The sequence below is a fragment of the Aethalodelphis obliquidens genome, unplaced genomic scaffold (assembly GCF_003676395.1).
Source record: "Aethalodelphis obliquidens isolate GAN/ISIS:26980383/991018 unplaced genomic scaffold, ASM367639v1 scaffold2, whole genome shotgun sequence".
Classification (NCBI taxonomy): domain Eukaryota; kingdom Metazoa; phylum Chordata; class Mammalia; order Artiodactyla; family Delphinidae; genus Aethalodelphis; species Aethalodelphis obliquidens.
The window spans coordinates 46,122,854-46,143,078 of NW_020837946.1; the positions used below are offsets into that span (position 1 = coordinate 46,122,854).

A 20,225-nucleotide genomic window follows, 5' to 3' on the forward strand; every position below is an offset into this window, starting at 1 on the left:
AAATGTAAGATGTGGTCACTTAATCAAATGTTGCTTAGGTCAACATGCATAAACACAAAATTAAATAAACCATTTATTTTCACAATGAAGATGGATATTCAGCAAATAAGAAGCATTTCAGAATAAGTTCACAATACATATCCAGCGATGAAAAGGGCATCTTTTTCAATGCCAACTAATACTATCCTAGAAATAAGAACTATTTTAAACTCTTCTGGGAAAAGCGATTCTAGTTTCCCAGATGAATTACTCACTCTCAGAATTTATGTACCACTGGTCAGTGCAATATGGATAAGTATAGCTAGGGTGACCATATATAATTTTTCATCCAAACCAGGACACTTTTGAATATAAATATATAAACTGGAACTGCCCTAGCAAACTGGGGCACATGATCACCCTGCTTAGGGGACTTCACCCTCAGAAAGTTCATTTTGTGAGCATTTATAATTTTATTGTATTTTAAAATTAATCTTTAATTAGTCCATGACATATCTCATTTGCCAGTCTTAGCTTTTAATTCTAGCAACAGTTAGCCCTTTTGGAGGAGGAGAGGCTCAAACACTCATTAATATCTATAAGAAAATATTGAGTTCCTTAGAAGATCCAAATCCATCAGAACTTCATAAGAATCAATGAAAAGAATAGGCAGGTTTGTAGCCAATTGTTACTGATATGTTGTTTGACTTTCTTGGGGAAACACATTATAAAATACTGAAAGAAATACTCTATATAAACTAGTAAAATAGTTTTATTTATCCATATAGGGACCTGATGTCATGGTACTCACTTCAAATTTAAAGTTTTCTGTTCTTTTCAAATTTGTATTTATAGTAAATATTTTAAAAACAACATCAAGATCTCCTTGAAATGATAAATTATGTGTATAATTAGAGTGAAATCAGCCCTTTGGTTTTAATAATGGAAAATAGCATATTCACTTTCAATGGCTCAGCCATCAGATCTGGGTCCTTCTACTAAATGCAATTCATTTAGTAATAAAATAATTTTAAATATGTTAAGCAATTTAAGTAAAATAATAGAAGGTCAGGTCGACTTCCTTACTAGGATTTTTTTGATTTAAAGATTATAAAAATTGTGTTTCTCTCCAAATTATTGGTTCATTTTAAACAATGCATGGTATACATAATTTTGTTGATGCATACATTTTCTGAGTATAAGTAATGACTTTCCAACAGTTGAGAACACAGAGGAATTATTAATTCACAATAATACCTGAAAAACTTCATAGAAATAATTTTTAAAGTTCTTTCTTGCACTCTCACGAAGGACAGTCTGTTCATAATATGTTTCATTTAAAAGTGTTTTGTTTTGTTTTGTTTGTGGCAGAACTATGCTCCAAGGCAGTAGCCACACGAATTCAAAATAAGTGGTCAGTTCAACCCAAACCACATTTTTGGTCTAATTTGACTAAGTTAGTCAAATAATATAAACAGTAATCCAGATATTTTGAGATAATCTCCTCCTGAGTGTTAGTCAAAGTGCATTTCACATGGTAATTGGTACTCATTACTGGTAGACTACGGCTCTCATGTGCCTTACATGGGACCACAAATGTAGGCACAAATCTGTGTCTAGGATTCTGAAATGGGCAAGCATGACTAATTATTATCATATATTTCATTCTGCATTGTACATCATTCCTGAGTTCTATAGAAAACCTTATTGACAGCGTCCTGCATGGTTACATCTAGACTCTGCGTTTGCAACATTAGTTGTTAATTGCAGAGAATTTGGCACTTGATTCCTCATGTGCTCGTCAATCTATGCTGTATAAACTAGATAACAGAATACATCCTATTTTTTTCTTAATTCCCCAACACAGCTAGTACAGTGTCTAGCTCAAAATATAGGTTTGATCACTTATTAAATGATTGCAAGTGTCTTTAATCATCTGTTCTGGAAAAAAATTATTTTATAAATAAAATACATAAGGCTAAATTAATATATTGATTAATGCCTCACTGGTTAAGAATCACCTCAATGATTATTGAAATGCTTTCACTTTGTTCTACTGCATTTTTTCCAAATATCTGTTGTCATGTTTCAGTGTTGAGATCCATCTTTTCACCTGTCCCTTCATATCCAGAGTGGCTCCCTGAAAGTCCTCATGCCATTTATTTCATCTGGAGTTTATAAAATGGCAATTTAGAATCTGATTAGTGGGATGCAGTTTGCCTGTTATTTCTAAATAAGGCTTTTAAATGATAAGTAATAAAAATTATCCAAGGGACTTCATGGAGTATAAACATGTGCCTGAACAATAATTTAAATATAAATACTATAGCCTCTATTAGCCTTCCCATTTAGTGTAGTATTAGTAAAGGAGAAAGAGGATGTATAGTAGAGGAGAAACAGGGTTGGTTTCAGATTCTTAGGACATAAGTCCAAAGCATAGATTTTTTTATTCCCTAGACTTTACTAGTGTTGGGCAAATGAAATCAATGACTCTTGAAGAAAAAATATTAGTACTTTTGCAAACTTATTGGCAAAAGTTTTAGTTTTTTATAACTTAAATTCAAAAGCTATATTTTGATCTCTTACTAGGAGTCAGATGATATACCAAGCATGAGAGATCAGAAGACATGGACAGTAATCATTCAGGCACATATTAAAGTCTAGTATTTGATTCTGCTCTGAATTTTAAGATGGGAACAGCAACACGTAAAATGTTTTGTCAAAGGTCACACTAGAAAGTATCAGAACCAGGACTGGAATCTCATGTCTCTTGGTCCAATCCCAGTGCTTTGTATTAGTGGTTCCCTTAGTGTATTCACTCTGCAGCAGAATTCAGTAAAGTTTTCACCTGGCAATATCCATGTCAGTATTCTGATTAAAGAGCCACTGTTTGTGGAGTTGGTCATAATCTGCAACATTGACTTTTCTTCTCATGGGCTGAAAGAAATAACTCCAAATGAAGTACATCTCAGCAGCCTCCCAAAGCAAAGCAAAACCTAGTCCTAATTGGAAATGACAATATTCTGTAAACTTGGAACCTATGGTTATTTTCTATTTCTCAATAACCAAATAGGTATAAGTTAGTTTCTTACAAGCTTTATAACTATAATTTGATAGAGATTAGTATGTATCCAATTTTTATATGTATTTATTTTTATCAACCTTGATCCTCTTGATCTTAAGATCAATAATTGTGTAATAAGTTTCTTCCAAGTAATAAAAGTGTCAGCAGGAACATACTGTTTAAAATACGTGAATTCTCTTTAATTTATGTTGCCTGGTCCTCCTGTGTTATTCTACAAGGAATATGAGAATCTCATTTTGTTCTGGAATTGCAGTAACACACCAATATCTCATTGCCTCTGATTTCAGATTTACTAAGAATTGAGTAATCATCATCATATCATATGTATTTCTAAATGTTACCTAATTTGTTGACTGAAAGTGTTAAAAATATATGGATTTTAGATATTCTTTGATACATCTCTTCTAGTTTACAGATAGAAAATTGATGCCCAGATAAGTGACTTTTAGTGCTGTTTAGATTTCAGAAATTATTATTGTTGTTGTATCTCACACATACACCACATTGTCAAAAAAAAAGTTCATTTCAAATTTAAAACTTTCTCCCCTGATAACTTCCAATGATTTATTAAACACATTTAGAATAAACTTATGTTTTGAGGCAAAACTTTTTCTAAAACATTAAAGTATGTTACATATTTTACCTTGTTTCATAATTTAAGTCTACAAATTATTGGCATTTTTGTTAAGGCTATTTTGAGGTATAAGTGTAGTGGTATTAATTACTCTTTTATTTCATAGGTGATAACAAGTCAAATATTTTTAAATATGTGCAATTATTTTAAATGTATAAACACGTTCTCAAAAGGTTATTTTCTCTAAGATATATATTTATATATAATGAAAAATAATTATGTATGTATATGTATACACACACAACACATACACACACAATGGTTTTGGTTATGACACATACACACATATCTATGTCATGAACAAAATAAAAAAAATGTTCAAAAACCTACAGGATAGAGTTTCATCATTTAATTGTGGAAAACTGATCAGGGAATAGCTCTGATTATCAGAGATCCAAATTAACAAGAGTTAGATCACAGAACTAATTATGAGGGAAAAATAGTTATTAGTTTTCTGTGTTCCTTTATGAAGAAAGACATGTTAGATTAAAAAATTCCCTTGATGCTTTGTAAAGTGTAATTCAACACACACACACACACACACACACACGCACACACTTCCTAATTCCTTTAATTCTTTGAGCAGAATACTATGTTCAGATTTCCTTCAAATCATAGGCATCTCTGTTTGACAAGTTCTAACAGAACTCAGTCAAGGTGAAATACAGCCAGCTTTTGCTGCTAACAATGTATTCATACAGCATATGATCTCTGTCTGTTCAGGCTGCTTCTTGCTCTTGTCTCAGAATAAAAAAGGAGTGCTGCTTTCCTGGGGTATGCCATTTGAGAAAGAAAGTAACCTAACACTAACTGCAGGCGGGGTCAGAGTGATGTAACAGGAAGCTCTGATGTTTCCCTTCTGCTGCTGAGCACATACAATGTGACAACCCTTCCAATCTACTCAGAACAACCCTCTCTCTCCAGCAGAGAGTGTCACCTCCTGCTTTAGATCATCAAGCTCTGCTAACTGGACCTCACCCTGCCTGCAGGGTTACACTGCAAAGCTTTCACCCTTCCGCACCTTGTCTGGGGGTACATTTCTTCTGCGGAATCTCAGAAAATCAAATTCCATCCTAAGAATATTTCACCAAGAATTTCCTTAGGAGCTGTGCTGGGTAAGTGCATTATTCAAAATAAATATATTTATTCGGAGTCGTATTCTCATGTAGTTTGACAATGTTTCTACTATAGAATTTAGTTAGTGACATTGAAATTATGTTGAAACAATTCTCATTTATTTCACATGTTAGAAAAATGAGAGTATATCTCCCCAAGATGTACACAATACCTATTACTACTAGATAATATTATGTACAGTGATATTCTAGAAAAATAAATTTGGGAAGTGATAAAACATCTAAATGGATTAAAAGGCATACTTTTGAACAAATATCTTAATCAGGGAACAATGCTTTTTAAAATTAGCTCTACTATTAGCTAAGCTTAAATTTTGACAGCTGGAAAACATTTTTCCCCCAGGAAGAGTCTTTAAACTTTCCATATAATCAGTATTCTAAAAAGGGGGTGAAAGAATAACTACTTATGGGGGTCTCGGAGTCTCACTCTGTAGTTGAACACGATGGAGAATTAAAAGAAAAGGAATCACTTTGGATTTATTATATTTCTCTTCTATTTGCCACTCACGCCTATTTACACATACATCTCTAACTATTGAACTAATGGAATTTTCATTGTTCGCTGTTGCCAGATGTGTCTAAGTCTCTCTTTTACTAACTCTGAACTGTTTCCGCTGTATTGGATCATGGGGTGGGCAACAAAGGAAAAAAACAACTAGGGTTGAGAAAATGTTGATATTTCTATATTAACTCTAATTTCAAAGCTCTTAAGCTAATAGAATGTGTTACTTCCATTTGTCTGGTATCCCTCTGCAAACTTTTTCGGGGAGGGTGTGATACTGAGATAACCGTGGGTAAAGAAAAGTAACAAAATATTTCCCAAATAGATATGTCAGATAATTAAACAGGGAAATTAAAGTGTGTATTAAAAAAAGAACTTCCAGGATAAAACTTACTGAAATGTTGAGATGAATCATCTGTTAATGCTTCTTTCAACAGCACAGACCGTCCTGGACAATTTAAGAAACTAGTATCTACTTAATAAGTTGTTGGTATAGAGACATGACAAATTTGTTGCTAAGAAAAATTAGATGTCAGATTTGGGTTCAAATTATATTAATTGACATAATTTTAATATATTTTCTTACCTAAGTGAAATTATAATCTGCAAAATATCCTTCAGTGGAGAAATCCTGTACTTAATCACCCATAATCTGGCACATTAACGGTGGACTACCAACACATTCTGAGTAATTCCTTCATAATTTTCTACTCAGTTCTCCCACAAATTTCTCCAAATAATGGAAAGTTCAATTAAGTCTTATTTTTGTGATTCTTTAAAAATATTATGGCTGGTTTCCTATCTCCTGTCATTCATTAATTGTACTGAGTTCCCTGACACATTTGTGGAAATGGATAGTGTTTTTAGAATGTGACTTTGTAAATAGCCATTAGATAATTAGGGGAAGAAATGGAAAGAACACACTAAATGCCTAACCCAATGCCATGGGTTAGTAACAAAAATTAAAATAACACTGTTTTTAATTTAGATTATTTTCTTACAAGGAGGTATTACATTAATATTATATTTTATAATAAGGAACTCCCTCAAATTCTCTAATCTTTATTTAATTGCTAGCCAAAACCCCAAAATTTTCTTTAAATTATTAAAATAATTTAATTTATTTTTTGTAACTATTCTTATAGTATGGTTTATAATCTTTATTTTCAAAAAATACTGTGGAAAAACACTAGGCAACGAATATTGAGGGTCATTTGGCAAAGGTTTATTATTTGAGAAAATAATTGAAAGTTGGAAATAAGAATTCATATTATTAAATTCTACAGTTTGCTTTCTTTAATGGTAAGAGAATATCAGAGCATCAATGCATGCTTTCAGCCATTAAGAATTAATTTACTTTTCTGGATGATATTACCCTGTAGGATCATAAAATCAATACACAGAATCTAATTACAGTTCTAAATATGTAAGATAAAAATACAGAATTGAGAAATCACATGGGTAATGTGAGCAAAACTATGTTCCACCTGCAAGATTTAGATATCTTTAAGAATATGCTTTTGGTTATTGCTACAAGTTCTTTTTTCCCCAGTATATCTTGGCATATGCCAAAATATTATTTTGTTAGTTAAAATATGTAAATTTTTAGAATATATAAGAGTATTCATTCACTTTGAAAAAAATGAATAACAAAAACTTAAATAGAAATTAGAACTGGGTCTGTAATTTTAAAAACTATGTTAAATGAATGGCCAAGGTATATGTACTTTACTCATTGGTGATGCCTAGGACATACTGAAGTTTAAATGGAGTCAACACCCTAGTATACTGTGAGAACTTTCACATTAACCTGTACATATTTTATCATTATTTTATGCATAACAGATATTTACTTCAGTAAAAAATTCAAAATAATATTAAGACAAAAGTTTACCTTATAAGCTTTATGTTAATGTGGAAAAATTCTTTGATAAATACAAAAAAACTAATCAGAATTCAGTTTATAGTATTATTACATATTTCTAATTTAGATATTTGTAACCATTATAACAATATTTTGTTTTCAACCTTTAGTTCCATGGTTAAAATTTGATAGTTACTTAATTTTTAAGAATTGCCTTAGAGACTGCTATAGAACAATTAAAATAAACTTTTTAAAGATCTAAATATGCATTCACTAAACAAAACTTATTTCATACTCTATGTATGACTTTGAACACAGCTTGAAAAAATAATTGTTTTTAGGGATACCATGATAATGGTGTCAACATTTCAGAAAACAAATATATTTAAAGGACATTATTTGAGTCTTTGGTTTTATTCCTTATCTTTATTTAGGATTCAGAGAAGCTCTTAAACCATAAACATAAGATACGTCATTGCAACAGTGTTAAAGACGACACTCAAAGAGTGTAGTATCTCTTAGTTCTTGACTTGTAGTGTCTCTTAGTTCTTGACTTAGACTATCAGAGAATATACGTAAGATGGAAAATCAGTACACACCTATTTAAAAGATTTGTCTGTGTCTGGTTTTGAAGTTCATGGATGCACTATATAAATGTTTATAATTTCTTAGGAAATCTCTCTTTTTCTACCAAAGTACTATTACCATGCTGCACTATTAAATTTAAGAAATTCTCTCATTTAATATCAGAAAATGTTCTGATGCAATTAGGTGGAAAACAAATACTTAACCAGAAACACAAGGTCTATATGCTAACCAGATATCTCGATCATTTTCCCATTTATTCACATGGACAATCATACCTGCCCAAATTCTTTCATCAATAGTAGTTATGCAACTCAAAGTAACTGGATAGTTTTCACACCTTAATTTTAGTTTACCTACTTATAAGTTGGTTTATAATTTTGAAGGTATACAGCCTTAATTAGTGTAAAATTGAAAAAATAATATAGAATACATTTAATTGTAAACTTTGGAATATAAATATTGAACTAGTGTGATTTAAGAAAAAAGAGCATATGATTAGATATATGATAATTAAATCACCAAAACCCATTTAAATAATAGGAAATATATTTTATACATCCTATTGCCATTCCCATTTAAATAATTTAAACTTTTTGTCCTCAATAAATCCAGATTATTATTTTCTCATGTCTAATTTGGATTATAATATTGTTCATTAAATCAGATTAGATCAAATAATCTGTATTTTTCCATATTTGAGTAAACTTAAAATCAAGTTAGTTTTTTAATTTAATGTTATTTACAAAAAAATGAAGAAATGGATTTTAAAGATCCAATAAAAGGCTTCTTAATGTTAAAAAATAAAATGGAATCACTGGCTGTGAACTGAGTTAGAGTCTATGTTTATTAGGTTACCAGAATTATTATCAGATGATAAGTTGCAAATACTTTCCTAGAACATGTTTCTTCCTCTTTTTCCTTTAAATTAGTTTACTTAAAAGAAACAGTATTATACAAAACAAACACAACATATTGTCGTTTGCAAAAATGGTCAAAAGAGTTTATTTACTTTTAAACATAAAACAAGTTTTAATCTTTTTCTTCCTTCCTGGTTTAATTAAATGCATCATATGCTTCCTACCTTACTACCAATTAAAAGATCAAAAACTCAGCTCGACCCAATATAAATCTAAATAAACAATTAACCAAACCAACCCTGTGGTATTGAGGCTATTGCTTTATACTTTATTGAAGTTGTTGGATGGAGGCCAATTTTTAGTGAAATCTTATTCCTTTTAACATGGAACATATTTTTTAGATAAAAAATGTTAATATGGCATAAACTTTTGTATAAATCTGTCATTATTTCTCTATTTAGGTTTAGGTTAACCTGAACTCAATTGTGCTTCTCATAAAACCATAGTGACTTGTGAGCATGTCATTTGGTATATTAAATAGCAGTGATATAGTGAAATAGCGGCTAGCTGGTTTACAAGGTGCCCCTCTCCTTCCAGCTTAGTCAGCTGGGAGGTCATTAGCATATTCATGAACACATAAGCTTTGTTTTATCAATCAAAACTAAGATAAATTTGTCTTATATCCAAGCACTGATTTCATACATTTTACAAACGAGCATTATTTTGAACCCATAACCATTAGTTAACCTGACACCAATTATTATGCAGATATTTGTGCATGAACCTCAATTTTGCTTCCCTTCCAAGGATAACTTGAAGGGAAAATTGGAACTTCAGTAAGTACTAGAGAAGAATAAGTAATGTTATAGCAGAAAATAAGGAGGATTAAAACTATGGGAAAAGAATGTCATCAATACAAAACTGTTGGGTTTTTTTCGTAATTCTGTTATTTTCAAATGTGAGGCAAAATAGGAGACTTGTTTTTCCTTAAATAATGCAGATCTAATATCAGGGTAACATGCTTAAATATTTTATTAATCAATTTACATATGTCTTCTTTAAAAATCTATTTTCAATGAAATTTTTTTGGTTTTAAATCTTTTTTTTTAGGACATGCCCCTATACTTTATTAGCTAAATATAACTTATGGATTTGTGTTTTAGAAATTTAGATATAGTTGTTGTTTGAAGCAATTCCCTGGAATGGAGTACATTTTAGACATCAATCATATCACATTTAGTAAGGATATTGCTACATTTTAAATGTGTTAAACACAATTTCGTTAAACTCCCAGTTAACTAACTAAAATATCTTGGAATTGTCAGGTTTACTTGGGTAAATATATTTATTGTCAGCTTTGCTTTTTGGTCCTTGACATTATTAGATAAGGATGAATTATTGGATGAAGGATGCATTATTGGATGCATCTATCTTAATATCCCTGAGGGACAGAAACTTTTTTTTTTTTTTTTTCTGCCTCAAACAGTAGAGTCTGCCTTCCCTGCTGCAGCATTCCCACCAGAAGTCAGCATGGGTGAATTTGTCCACACTGCACTCATACAAGAGAACCCCCTTTTAAAGGGTGGCTTGCTGCTCCTGATTTAGCTAATTTCTTTAAGGGTTTGCCATGTGCTATGGACATTATTAATTACTCATGTATAAACCCATTTAATCTTCCCCAAAGCCCTAGCAAATATTATTATCTTTGTTTGCAGGTAAGAAACTCCAAAACCAAGGCACAGAACTCCTAAGTAATGTGCCAAAGTTCATATGGTTATCAAGTGGCAAAACCAGAACTTAAATTCTGACTCATGCTCTGAACCACTCTTCTTCCCTTTCCAATTGGTGGCTGGTATCTCATCATTCCTATTGCAAAGGGATGCTGTTCCTGGAACCTTAAGTTAAGTATAGAATGAACTGAAATTCTTTTGAAACAGTGATAGAGTAAATAATCTTGGGTTTCCTGGTTAGTCCATAAGTTTAATTTTTAAGTAGATTTTTATTTCCCACTGCTTTCTTATCAATTGCAAATAAAATGAAAAGAAAAAAATTACAATACCACAGCTGAAATATGAGCTGTGCATATGAAATATGAGAAGTGCAGCTTAATGGACTTTGGCTTCAGGTCATTCACATATGAACCCAAACTTCACCACTTCTTAGTTCCCCTTTCTCTTCTGTAAAATGGAAGTGATTAATCACATTGCTTTATAAGGTTTTGTGAGGAATCCAAGAAACAATACATTGAAAATGTTTAGCACAGCACTTGGCACATAGTAGGTATTCAACACATTTTAGTGCTCATCATAAATCTTTTGTGAACAAGACTGAGGACATAACTTGTCTCTATGCAAAAGCTCATTCCAAACAATAAACATACAGACAATTAGAATACAACTTCTTCACAGGACAGGGAGAGTGAACAAGTGTGATTTGTAATCAGTTTTTAGACTGATCACACTTTGCCATCATCATATAATATGTGCCAGACCTAATAAAACTGACATTGTTAATCACCATTTCTACAGAGCTTGAGCACCTAAAAAGTATCTTCAAGCTAAGAATTGTAAAGGTATATTATACAGAAATTATTGTTTCTTTCTTTCTTTTACACATGATGCCCAATGAAGTACATGGTGTTCCCGAAGTCAAATGATATCATTGATAAAGCTCTGATTTTAACGTACATCTACCATGACTCTGAATCCTAACTATTTTGTTGCACTATTATATATTATCTATTATTAGATCTCTTATTGCTAACATTGCACAAAGTTGAATAAGCATAATGATCCACCAGATTTAAACTCAATTTCTTCTAACATAAGATAATAAAAGTAAGTTTATTTATGTTATGTGGATTTTGTGGAATATGGTACATTAGAGATAAATTTAGATGTTTGTCAAGAAATTTTTAGTTTTTACTACTTATAGCAGCTGTAGAAACTCAAAATTTAAAGGACATTTAGAATGATCAAATTAAACTTCATTTGTAGGGCTCCAAGTTTTTGGTGGTTATTTTCTTTTTGTAAAAATGTCTTTATTACAGGGACTTCTTACTACTGCCTAATGGTAGACACTTATATTTTCTTATGTATTATATTTCAGAAATAGGATGAAAGAGTACTTGTGCAATAGGACAGTGAACATTCATTTAAGTTTTGGTTTAAGATAATTTATTCTAAAAATCTGTTTTTGAATATTTTATGAATTACGGTCCATATTGAGAATATAATGAAAACTACAAATTCTTTCTCCAGTACAAAACTAACTACATTCATAGGGACTCACATTTTGCATACAGTTGCATGAGTTTCATGGGATCTCCCTTTTTGATGGATCCATTAAGAGTTTTTGGATCTCATTTATGAAACTTGCTAATTAATTCAAACGACAATTTTTCTTCTGAATGAAGTAAATTATACGTATATATTTTTCAGTTACTTCAGATACTTTTATAAGTACCTATGAACTCAAAAAATAGACATGAACATCAGAAACAAATGGTTTTTAAGATTATCTCCATCAACTACAGGGCAATACTGCAGGGCTCTAGGAAAAAACTACACAGTAGGTAGAATCCGCAATTGGTAATTTTCTATCTCCTCTCTGTACCCTTCTCCATTCACGATGTTTCTATACCTACACCTACACCTTTGGACTCTCCTCCAAACCAAATACTCAGCAGCTTCGTTCTGGCCTCAGATAGTCAAGAGTAGCATGGAAAAAAATCTTGAAGAAAAATTCTTTCTTTATTGGGAAACCTCAGTGTTTAATCTTAAAGCTTTCCACCGATTGGAAGAGGCCCACACACATTATCAAGGGTCATCTCCTTTATTTAAAGTGTCTGATGGTAGATGTCAGTCACATCTACAAAATATCTTCACAGCAGCATCTAGACTACTGTTTGATCAAACAACTGGGCACCATAGCCTAGCCAAGTTAGAACATAAATTAACCATCATACTAGTTTGGGGAATTCATCCATATTTACTCTTTTTTCTCCAAAATTATTTAGATTTTTAGATTTGGGAAATTCTTCAAAAATTCCTTCTGGAATGATAACTGGAACTGTAGTGAATTCACTAGTTAAATTGACAAGAACTGAGACCTTAATGTTGTCATCCAACCATGAGCATGGTTCATATTCTCTAGTTACTCAGGACTTTTTTTAGGGGATTGGTAGGGCAGTCTGATATGGGCTTAAATGTATGTTAAAGGTATATTTAAAATAAATATAATATACGTTATAACATAAAAATACATTATGAATGGGGGAGGGTAAAGAGAAATGATATAAGGTTTCCACTTTTTTTAAAAAAGATAACATACACACAGGATCTTCCAGATTCGCTCTTCCTCTTATCAAGTTAAAATATGTTCTCACTGCAATATATTTTATATGGGGAAATTTCTGTTCACACCAGAATTTAATCTTGTCAGAGAACAGTTGTAGTTTAACCCAGTGACTATGTCATCGTTGATATTAGGGGTGCTACGGTTAAACAGCCTGATCTTCAGTTTAGAAAGCACTCACAATGTGCCAGCCTCTATGTTAGATGTTAAAGGTAAGACCCCGGGTCTGGACAACATCAGCTCCACCTCAGTGCAGTGTAAGACAGTGCTGATTAACTCTTAAGCTATACTGCTGGCTGCCACTCTATTTTTCATTTTGTTGCAAGATCAGGACTGAATGCCTTAACTAGGGTGTTTCTAAAATGACAAAACCTGATAAATCAGATACTTTCTGCATATATTTATTATATTTAAGAAACCTTGGATTATAGATTAAAAGTAGAAAAAAAAAACTGAAATAAAGAATAATATAATGGATTCTACTTAGCTCACAATTGTATGTGCTTTGATATTCTGAAATATCTTCTTTTCAACTGCTTCTGATATAACTTTGACATTTTAAATTTTAACAGAAAGATTTCCTTGCATCTAAATCCACCACAAATGTCATGGTCATGTAGCAGAAATTGTTCATTTTTTAGACAAAAAGAATGTGGTTAAAGAAAGTGATATCATTAAGAATAAAGTTTGAAGAATGTTTGGTTTCATTAATTTGAACAGGAAGGTCTTCAAATGAGATATGAGCAAGTTTTAAGGTCTAGAGCAAACTGAGAGGGATGTAATCCATAAATGATTTTCCTAAATATTGTTTAATATTTTAATTAATTGAATTCTTCACATGAATTAACTTCCTTAATTATACACTTTCCAAAAGGATTTCCTGTACTGTGCTCCATGTTATCAGTTCAAAAATTATTAGAAGACTTACCAAGTCTTTTGATCATAAAATTAATATATGTCCATATTTAATGAACCAGATTCCAGCCTACTTCCTTCAAAATAAATATACCAAAATCAAAGAATTTATGTTAGAGTTTTTGTATAACTCAAACATCTTTCAGGGCTACCCCGGTGGCGCAGTGGTTGAGAATCTGCCTGCTAATGCAGGGGACACGGGTTTGAGCCCTGGTCTGGGAAGATCCCACGTGCCGCGGAGCAACTAGGCCCGTGAGCCACAACTACTGAGCCTGCGTGTCTGGAGCCTGTGCTCCGCAACAAGAGACGCCATGATAGTGAGAGGCCTGCGCACCACGATGAAGAGTGGCCCCCGCTTGCCACAACTAGAGAAAGCCCTCGCACAGAAATGAAGACCCAACACAACCAAAAGTAAATAAATAAAATACAAAAGTAACTGTACCATTTAAAAAACAAAAAAGGAATCTTTAAAAAAGAAAAAATCCTTCAAAAATCCACTAATTGTGTGTTTCAGATTAACTCTGACAGCTCACAGTTCACTGAGTTCGTAACTGTCACAACCCTAGATATAAGACACTACATATTTAAGGCTACATATTCTCAACTTTCTCAGTTATAGTACCATACATACCATAAAAGACTACATGTTAAAAACTTTTAATGTTACATGTAGTTTCTGAAGCTAGAAGCTAGAATAAGCTAAATAAATCTAGTCAATGGGATCCTAACTTAGAAATAGGAGACTCCAGCTCAGTGTGTCTTCAGAGGGTTTCGTTACGTGTAACTATGATGTAGGTCTTGACATAGCGTGTGCTCTAAAAAAAAAGTTAGATTTTTACACTGAGACAACACTCTGCTCCTAATTACTCAAAATCATTTAGACTTCAAGGATTGTCCTACATCTTGGTCTATGTTTTTCTTCCACACATAACTGCATAATTTTATTATCACGAAAGGGAAGCAGTCTGTAAATACAATGTGTTAAGCTTTTCTATCTGGAGAGCTATCACAGTATATCAATTCCAATTTGACTAACTCCTTGGAATTAAATTTGTAGTAAACAAAGATCAGGGAATTCCCTGGCTGTCCAGTGGTTAGGACTCGCGCTTTCACTGCCGTGGGCCCAGATTCAATCCCTGGTCAGGGAACTAAGATCCTGCAAACTGCATGGCGTGGCCAATAAATGATAAACATATAAATAAAACAAAGATCATTGTGTATCATATTACTTTACTAATACAAAATTATAATAGAAATTAGTGAAGGAATACTTACTTGAATGAATTGAGTAACTTTCTAAGTTTATTATGTCTTCTTTACTCTTAATCACATATGCATCATTATAGCATCTGAATATGAAAAAAAATGCTAATCGTTCTTATTTGTGGGTGTGTAGTTCCTGGATTCCAGATTTTAGTAGCTCTTCTTTCTTTTGTTGAGTCCTTCACCTCCAGACAAGTTTACTTCTTGCTAGTACTTCTGATATCAATTGGCATAAATTTAAGGGAAGGTCAACACATTATCTAAAAAGGGATTAAAACTTATCTGAGTCTCTTTTAATGAGCATAGAATGTTTTTCTCCCAGATATCCATATGCCTAGGTCCCTCTCCTCCTTGTAGTCTTTGCTCAAGTAAAAAGTTTTCTATGGGGTCTAAACTAATCACTATTTAAGATAAACCTACACCTATACCACCACAACCCTATTGTTCATCTTTAGCTATTTTAGCATGTTCTTGCTTTTTCCTTTAACACCAATCACCTTGCAACAAACCATCCACTATAATTTACATATTTTCTGTTTTTATTTATTTTCTGTCCATGCAACTAACATGTAAGCTCTACAAGTACAAGCATTTCTATTTTTTTTTTCACTAATATATCCTAAGCACCTAAATAAGTGCCTGCACTAGTAGGTGCTAAAGATTGCTTAATAAATGATTAAATGAATGAATATGTTTCTTTCTACCAGTCTCCACAGAAAACTAGTAACTGTGATTTTGTATGCAGTACACAGTAGATGTCAGAGCTGAAATTTTGAAGGTGTTAGAATCACTACACATTGCCAAAGAGAAAATATTCAGAAGCTAATTAGCATTTCATTATTCTTAGGTCAACCTAATATTTACCCCTTCACTGTCTTTGTAAAGGAAAATAAATTAATAAAGATGCTTTCGGTAATGTATTTAGTGTTCAGGTTTCACTGAATTCCAAAGCATGACCTTTCAAACTGGGGTAAATGAGAAGGCTGGTCAGTGTTTTAACACAAAGTGTTGAAGCATTTCCCCAAATGGCCAAACAATGGCTGAAATTGGCAGAATTTCTTGTTGAAACTGGCAGACTTGCCCACTGTTGCCTCCCAACAAAAGTCTTCCTCCATTACTTGTTGCCTTTTTGGACAATAGCACTAAAAAGTCTATAGAAGGAGAAAAAAAACCCTTAGCAGTGAAATAGAAAGAAAGTAAATCAGTCTTTTAATAAAGCATATAGGGTAGAATACAACTCCTGTTTAATTGACAAAAAATTATACCTCTGTTTGATAAGTGAAGAGTTACATATTTGTAAATCTATAATTTATCAAGCTTTTAAGTGTTGATTTATAAATATTTAAAGATAATTTTAAAGTGTGCCAACTGTCAATGCCCTTTCATCATTGTATAGCTTTGAAAGTTTTCTAAACTTAAAGCCAAAGGACTATTTTATAAATTAAAATACATACTTGTCATTAAATAAAATCATGATTTGCTTGAAAGCCTAATGATGAATTTTCACAAAATGTATCTTTTAATTGACACAACTCATAAGTTATAACAATACTTTTCTAATTAAGATTCTCCATGTGTTTGAGACACATAGAGCTAACTTTATTTTCTTTTAAAACAGGCGTTAGTCATTCATTCACCTAGAAATATCGCTGTTGAGGTTTTCTTTCTTCTGAGTCTAGAATGTATATCATTCAGGGAAATAATAATATTCCTTTGAGAAAAAGACTGATTCTAAACATACGTCCATAGTATTCAGAAAAAAAATATGTGTATAAAATGTGTCAAGGTTGTAACTTTACTGTCCTTCAGTATATTGTCTAATATGACTGGATTTTAAACCACAAGCAACAAACTAGCTTGGATTAAACAACGCTCTGTCCTCAATGAAGTATTGTTCAAAACATAAAAGTAAGTTGTGAAATAGCTTCTTGTTTAAGTCTTCTTGAACTTTCTGACTTTATGTGGTATTATTGAATGGTAAACTTATAATAAAGTTACTATTACAAAACACAAATGATAATAATACCCTAAAAAAATTGTATTTGTTTTAAGAATTATTCTACATTCAATTAATTTCTGGTATGTTTATATATAACATGACAATCCAATAATCTACATTTTCTTTGTCCCAAGTAGCTTAAAAACAACAATAATAAAATAAAGCTGAAATCAACAATAACTTAAAAGACCAAAATGTGACAATTTCTAATCTAGAAGGGCTTGATGAAATGGTGGAAAGGGCACTTAAAATACGCTTTACATATTAATAGAATAATAATGAATTTTCAGTTCAAGAAATTGGAGCGCAAAAATAACTAATTTCTCACAGTGAGCAGAGACACTTCACACTTTCTCAAGCTAGAATCAGTCCCTACAATGAAAAATGGGTGCTCCCAGTAGTCCTGTTCAGAAAAAGGCAATGCCAAAACATTTGTTTACTCTCATCTAGATTCAGCAGAGGTACCATGTATTCTTGAGAGCCTTTTCTAATAGAGTGTTACTTGCAGGATGAAAAAGCTCTTTTGAAGACTGAATAATTGTCTAATACTAAATTAAGTCTAACAAAATTGCTGTCAAAAACGTTTCACTAATTATTATAATTGACTCTTCATTGCACATTGGATTTAAGGGTATAGAACAAAATTCATTATCAATTTTAGTAGTTCTTCAGCTCTTATATACTGGATCTCCTTGACTCTGTTAAAGTGTCTCTATTCTAGAGGAATAGCTTGCTAGCCTATAGCATGGAATATAACCATAAATCAATTTTGTAATCCATGATGTTGTCCACAAACATTACTAGCAATTCTCTGATTAGTTCTATTTTAACTAATTCCTCTTACTTACTAGGTCCTCACCTCATTTGTTTCTAAAGGAGTGGATGTGCTCTCCTTGTTTACATGGATCTTATTTTTTAATTGCATATTTTTAAACATATAATTTAAAAACTATACAAATCCTAAACTTTTCTGCCTTGAAGTAAAACCATGTCAGGTCCGGTGACAGTGTCTGTCAAGGTGAAAGGTTTAGAGATTCAACCAGAAGTTGATGAAACTGGAAATGAAAGGAACAAGATTAGGGAGTTAGAGAATAATCAGGAGAACAGAGAACAGGAAAGATTCAGAAAAATTCTCATTCAGAGACCAAATATATATGACTGTAATAATGTAATTAACTTAGTAATTATTGTTTACTGAGTCAAAAAACTGATAGAAAGCCACAGTGAGGGATGGGATTGTAAGTAAAATAAACCAGAAAAATAAAAGGGAGTGAATAGAATAAAGAGAGGAAAAGAGGGAGAAGATAAAAGGAGAAGCTGTAAGAGAAGATAAATTGGTTCAATAAGACATAGTATTTGCCAGAAAGTTAGGAAATAAAAATCCAGCACTGAACTGCATCAGTTAAGATGTGGAGATACTTCGGATACATGGTCATGAACAAAAAGTTAGTATACAAATACTCTCCAGCTGCTTGGTATAACATTTTGGATATGAAGAATTTACCTGCTCTTTTGTCTGAAGAATGGGGTTGAGTGTTAAGCCTAAGGGTTATTCCTTCTGATAAGAGGTGAGGAGTGTTTATGAAGAAGTTGTGAGAAGCAAATACCACCTCCTGGTACCAGGTGGTACCACCTCCAAGATTACCTGGATGGTAATCATGTTCTAAGACTTGGACCCAATTAGTCAAGATAATGACTCTACTTTTAAAAGGGGAGGGTTCAGAGAGACTGACCCCCTGGGAAATCTTAGTCTGTCTAGGATAGTTTCTCTAAAGGTAGCCCAGAAATTGGGCTACATTAATCATACCACATTTAAAACAGCAGAGCTTATTTGGTTAACTGCAAATCTCTTGGCTCATTCCAAACCTACCAAATCAATCTGGGGTGGCTCAGCATACAGAAGGAGGTGATACTTAAGTACTTGAGTCCCATGTGCTCTGAAAACCACTTTCCCTTTACTTTACACTGCATATTGTGAGATAAGAGATGATAACCTGATTAGGTTCAAACTTACAGTAACAAAATAAGAGTGAACAAGGCACAGGTTTAAATCAATTAATTTTCTAAATAATGGAATAATAAGTATAAATTCACACTGAACTACACATAAATAACAAGATATATATTGCTTTCCCTTCTAATTCTGGCTCTGAGAATTAGTAGTTTTGTGATTTGAGGTGCACATTTTCCATGTCTGCATCATTATAACTTAAAAGTCTTAGAAACTTGGTAATAATCCAAAACACAACTTTACTGACCCTTTCCTTTTTCACTGGACTCGGGGGTAAGTACACACACACACACACACACACACACACACACACACAAATATTCACACATATACATTGATTCACAGGTTGGTCATCATTGGTGTTCCAAAATTCCCTCCATGTAGCTAAGAAACTAACCTAAAGTCAAATAGAATTCACACACCTAAATCATACTTGTAAAATTCACAAAGTGTTTAAATCATACATATACTATGATTTAACTGTGAAATCTTAAAAAGGGTCTAATCTTAACAATATTCTGACAAAAGGAAATAAACTTTAAAATTGAATGCGTGTTGTGTGAGGCATCTCCATCTCCCACCCAACACCCCAGACCTATCTGAATTACATGCGTTTTTATGTATTTTGATCCACAGATCCATAACAAGTACATGATTCCAAAGTAAGGAATCACACTCTGCACATTGTCCTACAAAAGCTTTCTAAACTTTAAAATTTTCATGCATACGAAAGATTATTAAAATACACTGCTTGGGCTTCCCTGGTGGCTCAGTGGTTAAGAATCTGCCTGCCAATGCAGGGGATACGGGTTCAAGCCCTGGTCTGGGAAGATCCCTCATGCCGCGGAGCAACTAAGCCCGTGCGCCACAACTACTAAGCCTGCGCTCTAGAGCCCTCGGGCCACAACTACTGAGCCGGCGTGCCACAACTACTGAAGCCCACGTGCCTAGAGCCTGTGCTCCACAACAAGAGAAGCCACTGCAATGAGAAGCCTATGCACCGCAACAAAGAGTAGCCCCCACTCACCACAACTAG

The 20,225-nt window shown here is 32.6% G+C and overlaps 1 protein-coding gene across 7 annotated transcripts in view; it reads left to right on the plus strand.

Annotated features, from left to right (window-relative positions):
• The first annotated feature begins 4,607 nt into the window (after window positions 1–4,607).
• Window positions 4,608–20,225, plus strand: part of CALCRL (calcitonin receptor like receptor) — a 104,882-nt gene continuing 89,264 nt past the window's right edge. For all 7 annotated transcript variants that reach the window (XM_027126277.1, XM_027126296.1, XM_027126269.1 and 4 more), the window contains exon 1: window positions 4,608–4,813. The gene's annotated coding sequence lies outside the window, so the exon portion shown is untranslated. The remainder of the gene's footprint in view (window positions 4,814–20,225) is intronic.